General features: G+C 43.6%; 2 long non-coding RNA genes across 2 annotated transcripts; one reads left to right on the forward strand and one right to left on the reverse strand.

The window, feature by feature from the left end:
* Positions 1-14,979: 14,979 nt before the first annotated feature.
* Positions 14,980-15,766, reverse strand: LOC121190906. The gene is made up of 3 exons (XR_005895030.1): positions 15,500-15,766; positions 15,200-15,236; positions 14,980-15,118 (listed from the first exon to the last, which is right to left on the reverse strand). It is a non-coding gene; the product is annotated as an uncharacterized LOC121190906 (long non-coding RNA).
* Positions 15,767-16,858: 1,092 nt separating this feature from the next.
* Positions 16,859-18,508, forward strand: LOC121190899. Its single transcript, XR_005895023.1, has 3 exons — positions 16,859-16,909; positions 17,928-18,006; positions 18,433-18,508. It is a non-coding gene; the product is annotated as an uncharacterized LOC121190899 (long non-coding RNA).
* The last annotated feature ends 283 nt before the right edge of the window (positions 18,509-18,791 follow it).

Below are 18,791 nucleotides of genomic sequence, written 5' to 3' on the forward strand. Positions count from 1 at the left end.
GTGGCGGACACAGGTGCAGACCAGGCACAGAGAGAGTTCAAAACAAAATCCTTTAATAGTGTCTAGATCGGTACACAGGCAAGCAGTCAGTAGAGGCGAAAGCACAGAGGGATCAGGCAGCAGTGGGTCCGGTAGCCAGGAAGACAGTCCGCGGGGCAGAGGTACCAAGGGGGGCAGGCGAAGGCAGAGTCCAGTAATCCAGCGTAGGTCGAAGCACGAGAAGACACGGGCGAAAGTACTAGAGGGCAAGGCGAGAGACAGGTCGAAAAACAGAGCAAGGATCCAAAAACACAACTAGGCTGCTAGAGAGCTATGATACGCTGGTAAGTTTGCGGCAAGGCACACAAAACAAACTGGCAACAAGTGCGGGGAAAGACACACACTAAATACACCAGGGATGGGAAGACAATTGGACACAGGTGTGACACATTAGGGAAGAGCAGGTAATCACAGGCAGGTGAACACACGAGGCGGGGGAAGACAAGACACCTGAAACGAGAGGAGAACAGTGAGTAACAAAATAAAACAGGAAGTTAACTAAAACGTAAGCAAAACAATAAACTTCAAAATAAAAGCCCTGGCTCCAGCAGAGACCCTGACAGTACCCCCCCCTCAACGGGCGCCTCCTGGCGCACCTCCTGGCTTCTCAGGATGCCGGCGGTGAAAGTCCCGGATGAGAGTCTGGTCCAGAATCCGTGATGTTGGTTCCCAGGACCTCTCCTCGGGGCCATATCCCTGCCAGTCCACCAGGTACTGGAAGCCCCTGCCCCGCCGCCGAACGTCCAAAAGTCTTCGTACAGTGTAGGCTGGCTGACCGTCGATGAGGCGAGGAGGAGGTGGTGGTGCAGAGGTGGGTTGAAGCGGGCTGGTCTGGTGTGGCTTAAGCTGAGAAACGTGGAAGACCGGGTGGATTCTCATGGTTCTGGGAAGACGGAGCTTAACGGCGACGGGATTGATGATCTTGATGATTTCAAAGGGTCCGATGAACTTGGGTGAGAGCTTTCTAGATTCAGTGCGGAGCCGGATGTTTGTGGTAGAGAGGAGTACTGACTGTCCTACAGAGTAGGTTGGAGCCATGGAGCGATGTCGGTCAGCCAGCCTCTTGTTGGTAGCGGACGAGCGGAGCAGGGCTGCCCGGGCCTCCCTCCAGATGCGTCTGCACCGCCGGTAGTGATGCTGTACCGAGGGGACGGAGAGTTCGGCCTCATCCTCAGGAAACAGAGGGGGTTGGTAACCTAGTGCACACTCAAACGGGGAGAGACCAGAGGCAGATGAGGTGAGGGAATTGTGTGCGTATTCTACCCACGGTAAGTCAACACTCCAGGTGGCTTGGCGGCGGGAACAGACGCATCGGAGGGCGGCCTCCAGATCTTGATTGGTCCTCTCAGTTTGGCCATTGGTCTGTGGGTGGAACCCCGAGGAAAGGCTTGCAGTGGACCCAAATGCCGAGCAGAAGGCCCGCCAGACCTGGGAGATGAACTGGGGTCCACGGTCTGAAACAATGTCCTGTGGGATTCCGTGAAGTCTGAAAACATGCTTGGTGAGTAATTGTGCGGTTTCTAGGGCTGATGGAAGCTTGGACAGGGCTATAAAATGTGCAGACTTGGAGAACCGGTCAACTATGGTCAATATTGTAGTCTTACCCTTAGAGGGTGGCAAACCAGTTACAAAGTCCAGGGCGATGTGGGACCAGGGGCGACCCGGCACTGGCAGAGGGTGAAGTTCGCCTGCAGGTGGCTGGTTGCTGCCCTTATTGAAGGCGCAGGTCGGGCAGGCGGCCACAAACTCCCGGACGTCCTTAGCCAGGCCGGGCCACCAGAAACGACGGCGAAGGAATGACTCAGTCCGACGGGCCCCTGGGTGGCAGGTGAGACGGGTTGCGTGGGCCCACTGCAAGGCTTTAGGGCGGACGGCCCTGGGAACGAATGTCCTGCTGGGGGGTCCCCCTCCGGGGTCAGGCTCCTGGATCTGGGCGTTGCGGACCTCATCCATTATCCGCCAGGAGAGGGCGCCAAGCACACAGGAGGGGGGCACTATGGTCTCTGAAGAGGGAGTGACCTCTGCTGCCTCAAACTGACGGGAGAGGGCGTCAGGCTTGGTGTTCTTGGAGCCAGGGCGAAAAGAAATAGAAAATTGAAAACGACCAAAAAATAACGACCACCGCGCCTGTCTAGAATTCAGCCGCTTCGCAGTCTGGATGTAGGCCAAATTCTTGTGATCAGTCCAGACTACGAAGGGCTGAGAGGCCCCCTCCAGCCAATGTCTCCATTCCTCCAGGGCCAACTTAATTGCCAGTAGCTCTCGGTTTCCCACATCGTAATTTCGCTCCGCCGGTGATAACCGGCGGGAGAAAAACGCGCATGGGTGCAGTCTCCCGTCCTTAGGGGACCTCTGGGAGAGCACTGCACCCACCCCGGAGTCTGAGGCATCCACCTCCACAATGAACTGGCTGGAGGGGTCTGGTTGTACCAAGACAGGCGCGGAGGTAAACAAAACCTTCAGCTGTCTGAAAGCAGAAGCAGCTTCAGGGGACCAAACGAAGGGGACGGAAGGGGATGTGAGACCCGTCAGGGGGGCGGCCACGACACTGTAGTTCCGAATGAAGCGTCTCAGGAAATTAGCGAATCCCAGGAACCGCTGCAGTTGTTTCCGGTTCTCTGGGACAGGCCATTCGAGGACCGCCCTCACCTTCTCTGGATCAGGTCTCACCTCTCCTTCCGCCACAACAAAACCTAAAAACGAAACAGAAGGTGAGTGAAAGACACACTTTTCGGCTTTAACAAACAATTTGTTCTCTAGCAGCCGCTGGAGCACCAACCGAACATGCCGCCTATGTTCGGTGATGCTCCGAGAAAAAACTAAAATGTCATCTAAATAAACAAACACAAAACGATGCAAAAAGTCCCTGAGGACATCATTAATCAGGTTCTGAAACACTGCAGGGGCATTTGTTAGGCCGAAGGGCATCACCAGATATTCAAAGTGGCCGAGCGGTGTTCGGAAGGCCGTCTTCCACTCGTCACCTGCCCGGATACGGACCAGGTGGTAGGCGTTCCTGAGGTCTAACTTGGTGAACACCCGCGCCCCCTGCAGTGTTTCAAATGCTGAGTTCATCAGCGGCAACGAGTAGCGGTTCTTTACTGTAATGTCATTTAGTCCACGATAATCAATACAAGGACGGAGGGAGCCGTCCTTCTTACCAACGAAGAAGAATCCCGCCCCCACAGGTGAGGACGAGGGCCGAATGATGCCAGAGCTCAGAGAGTCCGAAATATACTGCTCCATCGCCTCCCGCTCAGGCTTAGCCAGGCTATACAGCCTAGCTTTAGGCAAGGTGGCCCCTGGCAGGAGGTCGATGGGGCAGTCATAGGGTCTGTGAGGGGGCAAAGACAGAGCTCTGGACTTACAAAACACAGCAGCTAGGTCGTGGTACTCCCGGGGCACGCTGAAGAGGTCAGGTGCGGGCGGCGTCTCCACCGTGCCAGAGGAATCACCCCCGGGAGTCTGAGCTGAACGCAGGCAGGCGGCGTGGCAGTGATCACTCCAGCCGGTGATCCGGTTGGAGGGCCAATCAAGGAGTGGATTGTGGAGAATTAACCAGGGGTGACCAAGAACTACAGGGTTATGGGGGGAGGAAAAAACAAAAAAACGAAGGTGCTCGTGATGATTACCAGAAATGATGAGGTGAACGGGTGCGGTGCGAAACTTAACTGTGGACACTAGGCGGCCATTCAGGGAAGTGACGGGAATGGGATGATCCAGGGGTTCCAATTGAATGCCTGCCTGCCTGGCCAGCTCAGCGTCCAGGAGGCTCTGTTCCTGTTTCGGCCCTAATTGACTCCGGGGCCGAACAGAGCCTCCTGGACGCTGAGCTGGCCAGGCAGGCAGGCATTCAATTGGAACCCCTCCGGAAAGCAGACTGCCGCCTCCACAGAAAAACAAGACTTCTTCTTAGTGGGCGAATCCTCCCCGCTCGTCAAACTGCCCACAGCTATTGACGAGCGGGGGCGTTTGGGCGCAGTCTGCACTCCGCCACTAGGTGACCCCCCTGGCCGCAGTAGAAACACGCACCTGACTGCCGCCGCTGCTGGCGCTCCCTCTCCGTGAGCCGGTTACGACCCAGCTGCATCGGCTCCTCGGTCCTCATCTGGGGAGGCGGAAAACCTGAGGAGACAGAGGGGTTAGAGGTGTGGGGTGAGCCAGAGGATGCCACCGTCTTGGCTGTCTGACGGGGCTCGGAGCGAGAAGCGGCGCGCCGCTCCTGCTCCCTGTCGAACAGTCTATTGTCAATTCTAATAGTTAAGGCAATTAGGTCATCCAGGGTTGAGGGTGGCTCCAACGGAGCCAGCTGGTCCTTTAAGGAGCTAGACAAACCGTGCACGAACGCGTCCATGAGCGCCGGGGGATTCCACCCGCTGTCCGTGGCCAGGGAACGAAACTCTATGGCGTAGTCAGCCGCCCTCCGATCTCCCTGACGGAGCCTCATCAGGTGGCAGGCGGCCTCTCTTCCCGGCCGGGTATGCTGAAAGATGAGGGTCATGGCGTCGACGAAAGCTGGAAGGGAGTCGCAGATGGCAGTGCGTCTCTCCCACTCAGATGTAGCCCAAGCCCATGCCATGAAGCAGTGTTGGAGCTGACCTGAGGATGAACTCGCTCAGCTCTCAGACTGCTTCTCACAGACAGAGTGGGAGCTCCTCAAACACGAGGACCTGGCTGAACACACAGAAGCTGTACTGAACTACATCAGGTTCTCTGTGGAACATGTGACAACAAAAAGACTCATCCAGGACTTCTCCAATCAGAAAGCCTGGATGAACAGCCACATCCGGTCATTCCTCAGAGCCTTCAGGTCAGGTGATAGGGCATGATACAGCGCCACTAGAGCTCTTTTACTCTTCATTCTCTAAGTTTTTTTCTTCCAAAAACTTCTAAGTATTCAAGTCTTCTGCTGAGAAAAAATTCACAAAATCAATCAAATACAGGAGATCAGAGAAGTTGAATCCAGAAAGCTTTATTCCTCAAAAACAGAATTCAAAAGCGTGAGTTTCTACTGCAGAAAAAACTGACTTTTACCATCTGTGCATCACTTATTATATTGTAAATTGTAGGTGTGTTTCAGACCAAGGGGCATGGCTGACCTTGCCCCTTTTTCCCTTTCATTAGTTATTTTTGGGATGATTCTACTTGTATCTAAAATTTAGCCCTTCCCATCATGTATGAAAAATGTACATCACATGGCCTTTACACATGACCAGTGGCAGACTGTTGACCAGGTTCTGGGACAGGTCTGGGTGTAACTGGGCATGTCCCTTTCTATTTGCCTTTGTTTGGTTGGTGTGTTTTTACTTGTTTAAATTCTACGTCAGATCTTTTTTTCCTGGTATTTTTCAGACCTGATCTCTAATGGAGTCTCTTCTTGTCTCACATGTACCACAATTTCCACACTAATCCCTTTTCTAAGGTTGTATACTCAGACAAACACATGGATGTGAACATCTTTGTAATACAGCAGTTACAGACAGAGTGGCACAAAGACAGCAACAGGTGCTGGATATGTAAATACTAATGGAATCACCCTCCTTGAGGAATTACACAGATGGGTGAAGCATAGATGGGTGAGGATGAGTGAGGCATAGATAGATTAACACATTGCACAAAACCTGACACCACAGTGATGTTTATATCACGAAATCGGTGCAGTGTCAAACACTGGTTCATAATACATGGAAGGCACAATCACCTACAGGTAAATGAACTCGATACATAAACTTGCTTCATGTCTAAGCAGATTTTTTAAGCCCTGTTTGAATTTGCTACCATGGATAGATGTCTGTTACCCTTTCTGTCTAATTTAGATGAAGTTTTGCTATTTCTCACTTTAACCATTAATATTTCTTTTTCAGTCTATTTACACAAAATGATCTAATCACTCAAGGAGCTTTACACTTAGGCCAGTTGTGTGTGTGCCAACTTTGGCATTGAGGCAACGCTCCAATTCCTTAAAGATGGAGCATTATTTCTCACAAGAGGAAGGTTAGAGGATTGAGATTTGGTCCTTGCTTTGTGGAGTTTTCTTTTTCTCCTTTTTCTTTTCTTTTTCCTTTTTTTTGTGGGTTTTCTCTCATAGGGTTTCACACAATCAGCTAGAGGTCCAGTGTCAGTCCACTGTTGGTGGAGTCACAGACACAGACCAACAACAGGAGAACCTGGAGCTCCAGGAGTCATTAAGATCAGAGTGTAATAGTATCTGTGACTTTACTGTAAATATTACATACAAACATTACGACACAACTCGGTTACGACACAAAACACAAAGTAATCCGCTGACGGTAGTAGAAGGCTTCTCTCATCCTCTGAAACACTAAGTCAGGATCAGTTGTGTGGTGAAGGAGAGATATGGTTCCGTGCATTCATCTCTGATTGGCTGATCATCAGATGTTCTGGATGATGTGGGACCTCCTTTTAGCTCCACTCTACTCTGGGATGAAGAGGTGGTTTTGGATTTCCTTTGCACAGACTTCATGCACCACTCAAGAAAGGGTTAGGGCCTTTGTTGCTTTGAATATCACGTTTCAGTGTTCCTGAAAGAGTAACCATGTGGTGGAATCAAACTTCCAGTCTCTTCATACTCTTTAATCACAGTCATCTCTGCTGGTTCTGAAGTAAAGATTTGCTCCACATTCTAAAAAAGAAAACATTATAAACATATTTACAACAACACTTAGATCTATGTTGTAAGCAAATACATTCATCTAATACCTGTAAATATTACTTGCATTTTTTATGAATTATGTCTAATAAATAATGATTAAAATCTAATTATATACAAGTTGGAAAAAAATAACATTTTCTGAAAGGACACTGTCCATCAAAGGCTGGCATCCAGAATCACTTGTGTCTCTGCTTAAAGTGCTTGAGACTGACAGTGTATCTGTCAGACTTGGAGAGGAGGAGCCTTCACACCTTTGCTGCAGGACACTTAGATCTGAAGATCACACACACACAAGTATAAGGCAAATAAAATCTAAAGTCCAGCACATTAAAACTATATCACAGACCTGGCTGGATATTACCTGTCTCAAGACAAAACATTAGCATTACCTATAACTCTGCTTACCACAAGTAGTGAGGGTCACATATTCTGTCAGGTCTGAATGATCAGCCAGGTTCATAGATGCTTCAGTAGATGGGAGGTCTGAAATGCAGACAACACATACAGCTTAATATGAACTGATTAAATACTGTACTTTGGAATTCTTATCATCCACTTCTCACAATCACATATTTTTGTCTGTGTCAAGATACAAATCTCTCAAATTATGAATTTTTAAATGTCCTACCATCATCACTGTAGATGAAAAAACACAGATCTAGTCTCTGGGATAAGAAACTTCTGCTGGACTATACCATAACAACTCCACGTTACAAAATGTTTACATCTTTATTAATTTAATACTAAACATCTAAGAAGCAAGCCTCTTCCAGTTTAATGTACTTCTTCTTCCCTCCATGTTGTACTTTGATCAACATGTTGGTTTGACATAAAGAAAGAAAATGTCATATGTCTGAGAATAACATGTTCAAGTTAAAGTTTATCCCAACTACACACTGTTAAAATACACGTTTCTCACCGCTGTTCAAAACAGCAAGGCTACAGTTTATAAGCTCAACTGTTAGCATGCTAGCCAAAACTGACTTTTCAGCTGCGTCTGCGCCGTTGAGCCGGAAATTATACAATTAAAACACCGACATGCGGTTGCATTGTTGGATGGTTATTTCCAAAACAGTATTAATTACCTTCAAGATGCGCGTCGTCATTAATTTGTGAAGCTTATCAAACAGTTTGTCATTACCGTCATACAGACACATCACACGCCACAGACAGTATGGCCGACATTAACGTTTGAGTGAAAGCTAACAGCTCCACAATGGCAGCTAAGGACAGTTAGCTAACTAATGCTACGGGAGCTACTTGCTCTAAATAATGGAGTAAAAGCAATGGGGTTACGTTTAACATCAAGTTCGCAGTCATTAGCGGTACTATGTAAGTAGATAAAGTGAGAACAATGACAAAATATCACGCATTTAAAGTACTTTCTGATAAAAATCATGCTCTTACCAGCCTTGTGACGACGTTCCTTGTGCTGCTCATACCGCGATAAAATGCGTCGTGAACTCCAGGGGCAGAGTTAAAACCAGATCCTGAACACCAGGGAATAAAGTCCAAAATTCAACTCGGCCTGGGTGTACACCTTAACACAACCTGTAGTCAGAGTTATAAAATAAACTCCAGAAATGTAACTCTTTCACACTTTTTTGCCTGACTCCAGATTTTAGTACTTTGTGAATTTGCTGTGTGTTAGTACATGTAGTTGTGTACAGTTCAGCTGCTGCTGTCCTTGGTGCTGAATTCACCAACCCAGCTGAATGGTCCTGAGTGATTATTGTTGTAATTCATTTGGTATTTTTGAGAAGATTGAATATCATTAGTATGGGTTATGTTTTGGTTAGAGTTAGGCTTTCAGTTATGATGGTTAATGTTAGGTTAGGTTAGGTTAAGGGGCAAGGGAATGCATTATGGCAACATGTGTCCTCACAACTATATTAAGACATAAATGTGTGTGTGTGTGTGTGTGTGTGTGTTTGTCCTTTGATGCCTTTGATGTATCAACATTCTACAGTCTGATGTCACAGGCTGCAGTAAGTGGACACACAGCCAGAGACAAGTTCAGAAGTCAAACAGGAGCAGAAACAGTTGGACTGGACAGGACTTGCTCATGATTTAGGAAGAAAGAACCACTCAGATATTTCTGCACAATTATTGACAAGGAAGGGAACATTCAAATGCTTTTATGTAAATTGAAATCACTTGTGGTTGTTGCTTTGGATCCTCCTAAATGATGGAGCATAAAACCCACCGTCCATGTCCTGTGTAAAAGGGACTTCCAAAGTTCAAAAGAAGCAAACATGAGGCTTCAGCAGTCTGACTTATGTAGTTGAAACAGGCGTCCTCCAAGTCTTTTTATCATTTATGTTGAAGATCAACCAGCAGTGCTTTGCATGTGGAACAGTAGTTTGCCTGCAGCCACAGATCCAGACTCTGCAGCTCTGGAGGTGGAAGTAACTGCAGAGACGAGAAAGCACAACACCATGGGAGAGAGATGAAGCCAAGTTAGTAACATACATTAATGGGATATGAATGTGTACAGATGGAGAGGGAGAGGAGGAGAGAGGAAATCAGTGCATCATGTGAAGTCTTCCAGCAGTGTAGACCTATAGCAGCATAACTAGTGGCTCATTCAGGAAAGCCTTACTCAGCTCTGACTATAAGGTTCATCAAAAGGGAAAGTTTGAAGCCTCCTCTTAAACATGGAGAGGGCGTCTGCCTCCAAGACCCAAACTAGTAGATGGTTCCACAGTAGAGGAGCCTGATATCTGAGGGCTCTGCCTCCCATTCTCTCTATTGGAGACTTTAGGAACCACAAGTAAACCTGCATTCTGGGAACACAATGTTCCAGGGTAGTAGGGGATGGCTGCACTGCTGCTGGGACCCGGCTTGGTAACACAGCCGGCCATTGCCAACTCTTAACATCCTCCTCTCCTTAGCTGTGTCTTCAGTAGCTAAACTTGTGTATCTATGCTGAAGATTAGAGAGAAAGCTCTGTTCTAAAACGTCTCTCTGTTTTCAGCTCTCAGGACTTTTGCAGCTTCTACCTCAGTCTCTACAGTTTGGACTTTAGTCTCACTCCTGTGCTCTTGTTTGTACTTTGGGATATCAGCCTTATGTCACTGTTTACTGATCAATTACAGCCATATCAGAGCTGTGTTATGTTACTGATAATGCAAACCAAACTTTTCCTGCTTAACTGGGAAAAGTTGTAGGAATATTGATTGTAGTTATCAGTGAGTTACTTTTCCAGCTCCTTCAACTTCACATTTTAATATGAGGACTTCAAAAATCACAATGTTTAATTCAAAGAACAGTGAAATATCACATTCAGTGTGCAGCTCACACTGTTGGTGGTTGGTGTCTTCAGACTCCCTGAAAGCTGACATACAGTATTAGTTGAAGAAGGTAGTATTTTTATTTTGGATGAAACACATCCAGGTGTATCACTGTCCCTGTATAATGTGCTGAGAAAAATGAATTCCTAAACCATCACTGAAGTTCATTGTGCAGAAGTGACTGTTACATGTCCAGGCTCCAGAGTATACCATGGACCTTCTGCACCCCCACTTGTGTTCTATATCTGCTCCTCTCTTGTATTTTATCTGCTGTTCTTATTGTTTTATTTATTTATTTGTTTCTCTCTCTTTGACTGTGAAGCAGTTTGTGACTAGATTAGAGCCTTTGTGGAGGCAGAGTGATGAGTCTGTGCTTTAAATGACAACTGGGATTGTGGCCAAAAACTTCTTACCTAAAAATACAAAGCGTTCATCCTGCTTCATCCTGTGCCCTCGACAGACTTGATAATGAGCTCACAAAGAAACTAATCTCACTTAAGGTCTCACTGTTCTGCCAGTTTACTTCTGCAGTTGAGACCAAACCTCATAACTCAAAGTGAATCTCTGAGCACAGACATGTTCAGATATACACACTGCATATGAAGTTCAATAAGGAAAATATTTACAGTGACACTGAGGCAATAAATGTGACAGGATCCTGTCATAGATCAAGGTGATGTAATGTTGACTGGTTACCTGCTGAAAATTATACAGAAGAGACACAAACTGACTAATGTTCCTTTGTATGTGATGTTCAGGTGGAGGTTTAGATGGAGATGGAGGGAAAATCACTAACTCATGAAAATGAATGTTTCTAACATTTGTAGACGTGATTGCTGTTGGTGTTGGTTTTCATCTCTTCATTTCTCTTGTGTTGCTCTATAATTTATACTACTGAAGTTTTCATATTGTTCCTGGAAGGCAGCTGTATCTTCAGTATTCTCATTGTTGACTTTCTGTGGACAAGCAGCATCAGATTTGAGAGATGGGATGTGGCTCCTGCTGCAGGAGGTGAGACTGATAAGAAGCAATAAAATACAGCAGCAGCTGCTCTGTAACTGTAAACCTGTAAAGACAGAAGAATGAGTTGGACTGGAGTCCAGTCAGATCACAGAGCAGTGGAGGGAGACAGCAGCAGGACCACCACTGTAGGCAAATATTTCTTCCAGAGAAAGGCCTGTTCACATGGAAACGATCCTAAGCCTTTAAAATGAACATGCACATACAGACACATGAAGAGTTGTTAGAGACAGAGGACAGATAGATGGAGACAAAGAGAAAATGAGACAGACACTCATCAGCTCAATGACAATGATGTCATTTTTGTTTTCCACAAACACAGTGTTGTATCATGTTGTTAGTGCAGTGTGTTGCTCAGCATGTGGATATTGTTGAGTCACAATGTTTCTGCTGGAACAGCATGAAACCTGAAGTCAGTTCAACAAACACCAAGTGTGTGTTTTGTCCACTCCGTCCAAACTGACTTCCTGATCATTTCATGTAGTTTAACGTCTGTTGGAAGAAGAAATTCAGAGAGATGATAAGTGCAGTTATAGGAGCCTGTCGTTTGGCTGCAGCTCATGTGATTGTGTTTTAACTGAAGATATTATCAGAAAATGAGTTAACGTCCACATTAGTTTAAGTCTCTTATCAAGCTTACACTGTAAAGTGGGTTAAAACACTCACACAACATTAATCCTGATGAATTTTCTACATTTAAAAGTCACTTTTTGCCTTCAGTTGTTTGATGGCAAATCTGTGTTTGACAAAATCCTTTCAGCAATGTTTTTCCTCAGCTGAGAGACTGGAGGTGTGGACAGGAACTTGTTTGTGTCTCTTGATGAAAACACACATTTGATGTGTGGAATGAAGGTTTTCCTCCAACAGAATGGATTTATTGTAGTGGACAAAGAGGAGGGTCAGTTCAGTTCTCTGTCACAGTTCAGCAGGTTTAACAGCTCCCTCCTTTCTGTCACCTCTCAGCTGGAAGAGTCTCTGTCTGCTGGAGAAAGCAGTGCAGTGGATTAGACTGTGCTGTGCAGCAGAGTGTGTTTCTGTGACAGACTGTTGTAGTAAAGACTGAGTTCTTTGGAAAAAGGCAGATATTGATGTTCATGGCTCTTGTTTTTATTGTCACACTGAAATATTTCTTCAGGATGTTGTAATCTCTGGTTATTAGTCAGTCACTTAGTTTTATAGCCAGTTTATCATTCTTCAGTTTAAATGCTTCTTTTAGTGACAGTTGAATGTAATTCAACTGAATGTAATGACATTTTATTCAACATCAGTAACCTCAAATGTTATTTTCCAATCTGTTCCAGTGTTTTTGTTTCCAGCAGCATCAGTGTGGTTGTATTGTTTTCACCTTGAGAGTCTTTGTGTGTATGTGTGTGTCATGATGGGAAAAAGTGGTCCTGGAAACACCCACTGCAACAGGTTCTACCACAGAGTCTGTCTGTCTGTGTCTGTCTGTGTGTGGACAGACTTTGTCAACACAATAGTGTAGTGACAATAGTGACTGTATCTTGGACAGTTGGTCCAAGATCAAGGTAGCATGGGGTCACCGCAGGGCTGCGGAATTGGAATTACAGTAGTCCAGCCTAGAAGTAACAAATGCATGGACTAGTTTTTCAGCATCACTCTGAGACAGAATGTTCCTAATCTTAACGATATTGCGCAGGTCTGTGGTATTTCTCTGAGGAACACAAGTATGAGACAGTGAAGGTTTTGATTTAGAGGTTTTCAGGTCTGGGGGTCATTCTCAGCTATAGAATTTAAAAAGTATAAGAATTTTTTTGTTGTATTTTTTCCTTATCACTACATAAAATTACTATGTTCTCCTCATTTGCTCCCCGACTATCTGCTGTCCCTGCTCACATTACATCTATGCATGGAGACAGAACTGTGGCCTGACCTACAAAATGCCACTGTGTTTAACAATACATTTTCTTATTTTCCAGTTACTAACTTCTCAGCTATCAAATATATATAGTATAAAATGAATGCTAGAAGAATAAGCTGCTTCACTTCATCCAGCACCTGCAAGGCACTGTGGCATCATTGTGGATAGCCAGCGACTGGCATGTTTGCCTTCAGGGAGCATTATCAGCATCCGGAGTGGTGTTAATGATGAGGCTTCTGAATAGGACAGGCTAGCAAGCATATGGCTCTGACAGAATTTGGCAGACACTGAACCCTCCTCCATATATCTATATTACGCACCACTTTCTGACTGGTACATGGATGTTTGACACTTTGAGGAAGAGCCCGTCCCTGTGCCAACATAAGCTAGAGGTTCTGTCCCCACTCCAGCTCCTATCTCCTCGGTGGTACCTGCAGCTTGATTTTGGGAATCTCTGTCTACACAATAATTCACCCAAGTAAATTTACATTCATGTTATCATGTTTTTTAAGGTGACTTTACATAAGCTAACGAACTAGAATACTATGAAAAATGAAATATCACAGAAATCGTTCAGGTTTATTTAGCATGATGGTTTTGCTCTTTTTGATGAACTCATCTAAATGAGTGTATTTCCCCAAATTGTTTGAATTATTCCTTTGAGGTAGACTGACACCCACTTGATAGTTAACCTTTGCTGATGCTATACAAGCACTAGTATTTTACAACGTCGTATACATGAAGGAAGAGTCAGTACTTTAATTGTGGGGGATTTATGATGGGGTTATTGAATATGGTCATAAGACCAGCTATTAAATTAAATAAATTCATATGCACTGAAAATGGTTTTGTTACCTAATCATAGCATCCTAACCTTATTATAAGGCTACTACTAGTATTTTCTGGAAAACCCTCAGCACACAGCAACCATCACCACTCCTTTGCAACATCATGGATGACTTTAATGTTCAAGTAATAAACACTGGATCAAAAAACTACAGTTTAGCTGCATTATGGTTGGGACAGCTCAAGTTTTAAACAATATAGGTGCCAAGTAATAGTTAAATGGCATGTACTACAATTACATAGAGTTTCATTGTGATAGTTGAAGTAATACTAACTCTAAATAGCAGTCTAATTATATTTTTCTGTAGCTTTTTTGCAGATCTGAAAGCCCATTGTGCAAGAGTTGATGAAATTCAGTGATGTTTGTCTCCTAACGTTCTTCCTGTTTTCAAGATAATGAAGGTAAAGTGGTTCTGTAAAGTTAGACTTGATAAATGAATTTGATGACTTTCCTATGTTTATGTTTTTATCTTACAGCTGGACTGTGTCCTTGAGGAGTCACAGTCTGAATTATGCAGCCACACAGGACCCAGACAACAGCCCAGCTCAGGATTCATCATCATCCAATGACGAGGATTTAAAAAGCCCTGACAAAGCTGAGAAATCACCCAGTGAAGAAGACCTCAGAGGCCCAAACACAAATTCAGATGAAGATGAAAATCAGCAGATAGGCAAGTGTACCTTTCAAAAACATAAGAACCCGTCAACGTATGTGAAAAGAAAAAATAAAAAACAAAAAAAGAACAAAAAAGATAAAGCAAATATAACTGTGACTGTAAACGTGTGTACAAAAAGAGAAGACAACAAAAGAGCATGGGACAAAAGGCATTATTGCCTCTACTGTGGCCAATCAAATCTGAAGAAGGCGAGGCACTTGCAGAGAAAGCATATGGAGATCAAGGATGTAGCATATGTGTTCAGCTTTCCTTTAGGGTCAATAGAAAGAAAGGCTCTTTTAGAACAACTGTGAAATAAAGGTGATTTCAAGCACAATACCAAAGGCAGAGGACAACTGGTGACATGGAAGCAGCCATCACATGAAGTTGCTGTTAAGGATTATTTGCCTTGATCATTTTGCTTTGGAAAAGATTTGAGGAGACATCAGTCCACATGCAAAAGTAAAACAACAGGTGTAACTGAAGATGGTGGAAAAAAGAAAAGAGTAACAGTACAAAGCCGGGCTGCACGCCTGCTTCCAAAAGTGACTTCCTCCAGTGGATGCCAGGAAATCAACAACATGCAACAAGATGATGTGTCCTTTCACATCAGGAGTGATTCTTTGCTTTGCAGATACAGGGAATCACTGTATGCAAAACATGGCCATGTGAAATCCAGGCACCAGTTCTTGGAACTTCTGGAAAAAAGCTGGAAGAACAATGTTTCTGTTAGTGCTCATCAAACTATACAAGAAAAGAGATGGAACAAACAAGATGACATCCCCCTCACCAAAAATGTGATGGCTCTGAGGAATCACCTCAGGATGCTAGAAGACAAAGCAAGGGATGAACTGACACAGCAGAGGAGTTTAACAGCATACAAAATGTTAAATGAGACAGTTCTGGCACAGCTCATTGTCTTTAACAACCGATGTGAATGGGAAGCATCACGCTTGACTCTTGAGGCTTACAAGAGAGCAAGCGCCAACTCCATAAATGAAGACATTTATGAAACCCTATCACCACTAGAGAAAGAGCTGAGCAAGCTTCTAACTCGCATAGAAGTCCATGGAAAAAGAGGAAGAGGTACCTGTTTTCTTGACAGAGAGAATGAAGGAGTCCATTGACTTGCTGATTAAAAGGAGGGATGAAGTTGGTGTACCTTCTGAAAATCCCTATCTCTTTGCAAGACCTGGTGTAATGACAAACATACGTGGACTGTCTGCAAAAATATGCAGAGGAAAGCAAAGCAGAAAACCCTGAACTCCTGAGGTCAACAATATTGAGAAAACAGGTTGCCACACTCTGCCAACTGCTGGATCTTAGTGAACAAGAGTTGGAGCAGGTTGCAACATTCATGGGGCATGACATCAGAGTTCACCGTGACTTTTACCGACGGACAAAACATTTGAAGTTGCCAAAACAAGCAAGCTTCTATTTGCAATGGAACAAAGCATTGGCACCTTAACAGGGAAGAACCTTGACACAATCGATCTTTCTGTCACTGGTATGTAATGTCTGCAACAAAGATCATTTTGTCCTGCTCTGTTTTATTGTCATTGCATTAACGGTATTTTTGGAATGTTGTTAAACATATTTATACTTGAAATTGCTAGCTGCTAAGCCACTGGAGTAATTTCCCAAAGTCCCTAAACTACAGTAGATAGCCCATTAGAAGGCAATCTGTAGTAGACTGCTAGAATTCTACTATAGCTGGACAATGTCAGTCTTAAATAGTGCAAGGCTAGCGTGTTCCACTCAGCTCAGTGACATAAGTAAATTAAGTATTTGTACTTGTACAACCTCATTAGTCTGTGTGTTTGGGAGCACCAATATTTGGCTGTTATCCTTTGTAGGTGAAAGTTCCACATCAAGGAAACAAGGTGATGAGGTGGTCTTTAATTTTTACAGTTATTCAAATAACTTTTAGTTCTACCTTCTCAAATGTGAGGATGATCCCTATCCTCTGATCTTGTTAATAGAATATCTTTGGGCTATAATTTAAATGTTTTACTGTTTTCGTACAATAATAGACAGATAAATCGATAATGAGATTAATTGTTGGCTGCAGTCTACACTTGATGTCTACTTTAAGTACTTGCACCTGTACAATCTACTGCAGTCTATTTGCATATATAAGGTGGTCAGAATATTAGGAACACCTCTGAATACAATGCAGTTAAGTACATTATTTCTTTGACCCCAGTGCTAAAACACAGGACTGAATTAACACCTCTATGATGATGTCAACAAAAACTGAACATTATAGGCATCACAGTAAACTTTGAAGAACAGTTTAATTAGATTGTGTTAGTGTGTATAAACACTTGTAAACTCAGTGCTATGCACAGATGTGTGATTTCTCTATGTCTTCCTTTGACACTGTAAAGGATGAGGTGTCATTTTTAGTTTACTTGTTTTTCAGATAGACGTTATCATCTCTCATACCTGAAAAAGAGACCTAACCCTCATGATGAGGATGGGAGTTCAGATATAGATGGTGAGTTAAAAGGGTTATTATGAAATCTACAAAAACTCCTACCTTTCAGCAACAGACCCTGCCAATTCTTTATTGAGATGAGTGTGGATGACGTGTCACTTTTTGTTTTGCTACTTTGCCACTTTTGCTATTTTACTCTTAAGAATATGAATTGCAATACTTGTCACCATTCCATTCTTTTGTTTCAGTGCATTTTTTTTGAGATGGGTACTCCATCACAGTAAATATGTGTCATTTTTTATGGTACTTAAATTATTGTCATCATTGTGATATAGTTTTGTGGAAGAGCAGTTTTGTAATGTTCAAGGACACACTGCTGATTACACATTTGATCTCTGAATTTTAAGTGTTAGTAGCCAACTGTAAGGCTTTGGTAGTCAGATTATACTGTCAGCTCTGAAGTACATATGAATCCTGAATATCCATCATACTTTAGATTTCATTAACTAATGGTACTCTTGTGTGTCTGTCATAGTCAGGAACTAATGTCTTGTTATGTTTTGTCCTGTGTTCATGTTGTCTCGTGGGTTTTGCTTTTATTTTGAAATGTGTTCTCCTTTTGTTTCAGGTGGCTTACCCTTCCTCTTGTTTCCCACCAGTGTAATTTTTTTCCCCGTCCTAATTGTTTCCACCTGTTTCCCCTTACCTGGTGTCTATATATAGTCTGCGTCTCCCCTTGTCCTGTGCCAGTTCGTCTCGTCTTTATGTCAGTGAACCAGCGTTTTTGCCCATGCTACCGTCCTGTTGTCAAGCCAGGTTTTGTATTTTGTTGTTACTTTTCCTTGTCGGAGCTACTGTTTTCATTGCTAGATTTTCCTTTGTTACTTTGTTTAGTCATTGTGCCTTTTGTCCTCGTATGAGTGATTTTTTGTTCTCACATTATCTTGTTGCCTCTTGGAGTGATTTTCAGTTGTACTTTGTAATAAAATATTGTTTATTTTGTACTTTGTCGTCGAGTCGTACATTTGGGTTCAGGTCCAAGTACAGCCTTAACAGTGTCTGGTTACTTTTGTATCAGAGCCCAGGAACAAGCTTGGTTATGAGGCCCTCACAGAAGAAGAGGAGAAGGAATCGAACCAAGACTTTGGTGGCAATTGGTAAGTCTTTTATAACTGGTTAGAAAAAAGTATATACTTTAAAGCTACCATTAGACACTTTCTGTGACTGTCTGCAAGCCATGCAGTGGGTTTGGCAACATTAATTCCATTTATGCCCCTTAATAGTTTGCTAGCAAGAATTGTGCAGTGCTCTTTAAATACAAATCAACAATATTTTATATAATTTAACGGCACTCCATGTTTCATTGCAGCAGTAATGGTTAGGTGTGGCTTCTCAGTGGTGGTAAGGGGCTAGTGTAACCTGAAAAGTGACATCAGTGCACAACTCTAACCTGTTAAGTGTAAACTCTCATGTATGAATTATTTTAGCCCTTTTTGCAGATACAGTTGCATGCTTTCACTGTATCTACCTTTGACACTCTGCATAGGATGAGGTGTCACTTTTTGTTTGTTGTTGTTTTTCAGATGGAGGTTCTGACCTCTTCTCCCCCAAAAAGAGACCTAACCCTCACAATGAAGATGGGAGTTCAGATATAGATGGTGAGCTAAACAGCATTTGTTGTAGTAGAAATAATAATAATTAAAAAAACTCTCCTGTCTTTTAGCAGTAGATCATACAGGTTATTTTTCAGGCTTTACCTTTGAAATGGGTATTCAATCACAGTAAATATTTAATGTCATTTTTTTAATGGCAGTTAAATTATTGTCCTATTGTGATACAGTTTTGAAGAACAGTTTTGTAATATTCAAGGACAAACTGCTGATTACACTTTTGACCTCTGAATTTTAAGTGTTAGTTATCAGGCTTTGGTAATCAAATCAGG

This window comes from Toxotes jaculatrix, chromosome 12 (genome assembly GCF_017976425.1).
Source record: "Toxotes jaculatrix isolate fToxJac2 chromosome 12, fToxJac2.pri, whole genome shotgun sequence".
Lineage (NCBI taxonomy): Eukaryota > Metazoa > Chordata > Actinopteri > Toxotidae > Toxotes > Toxotes jaculatrix.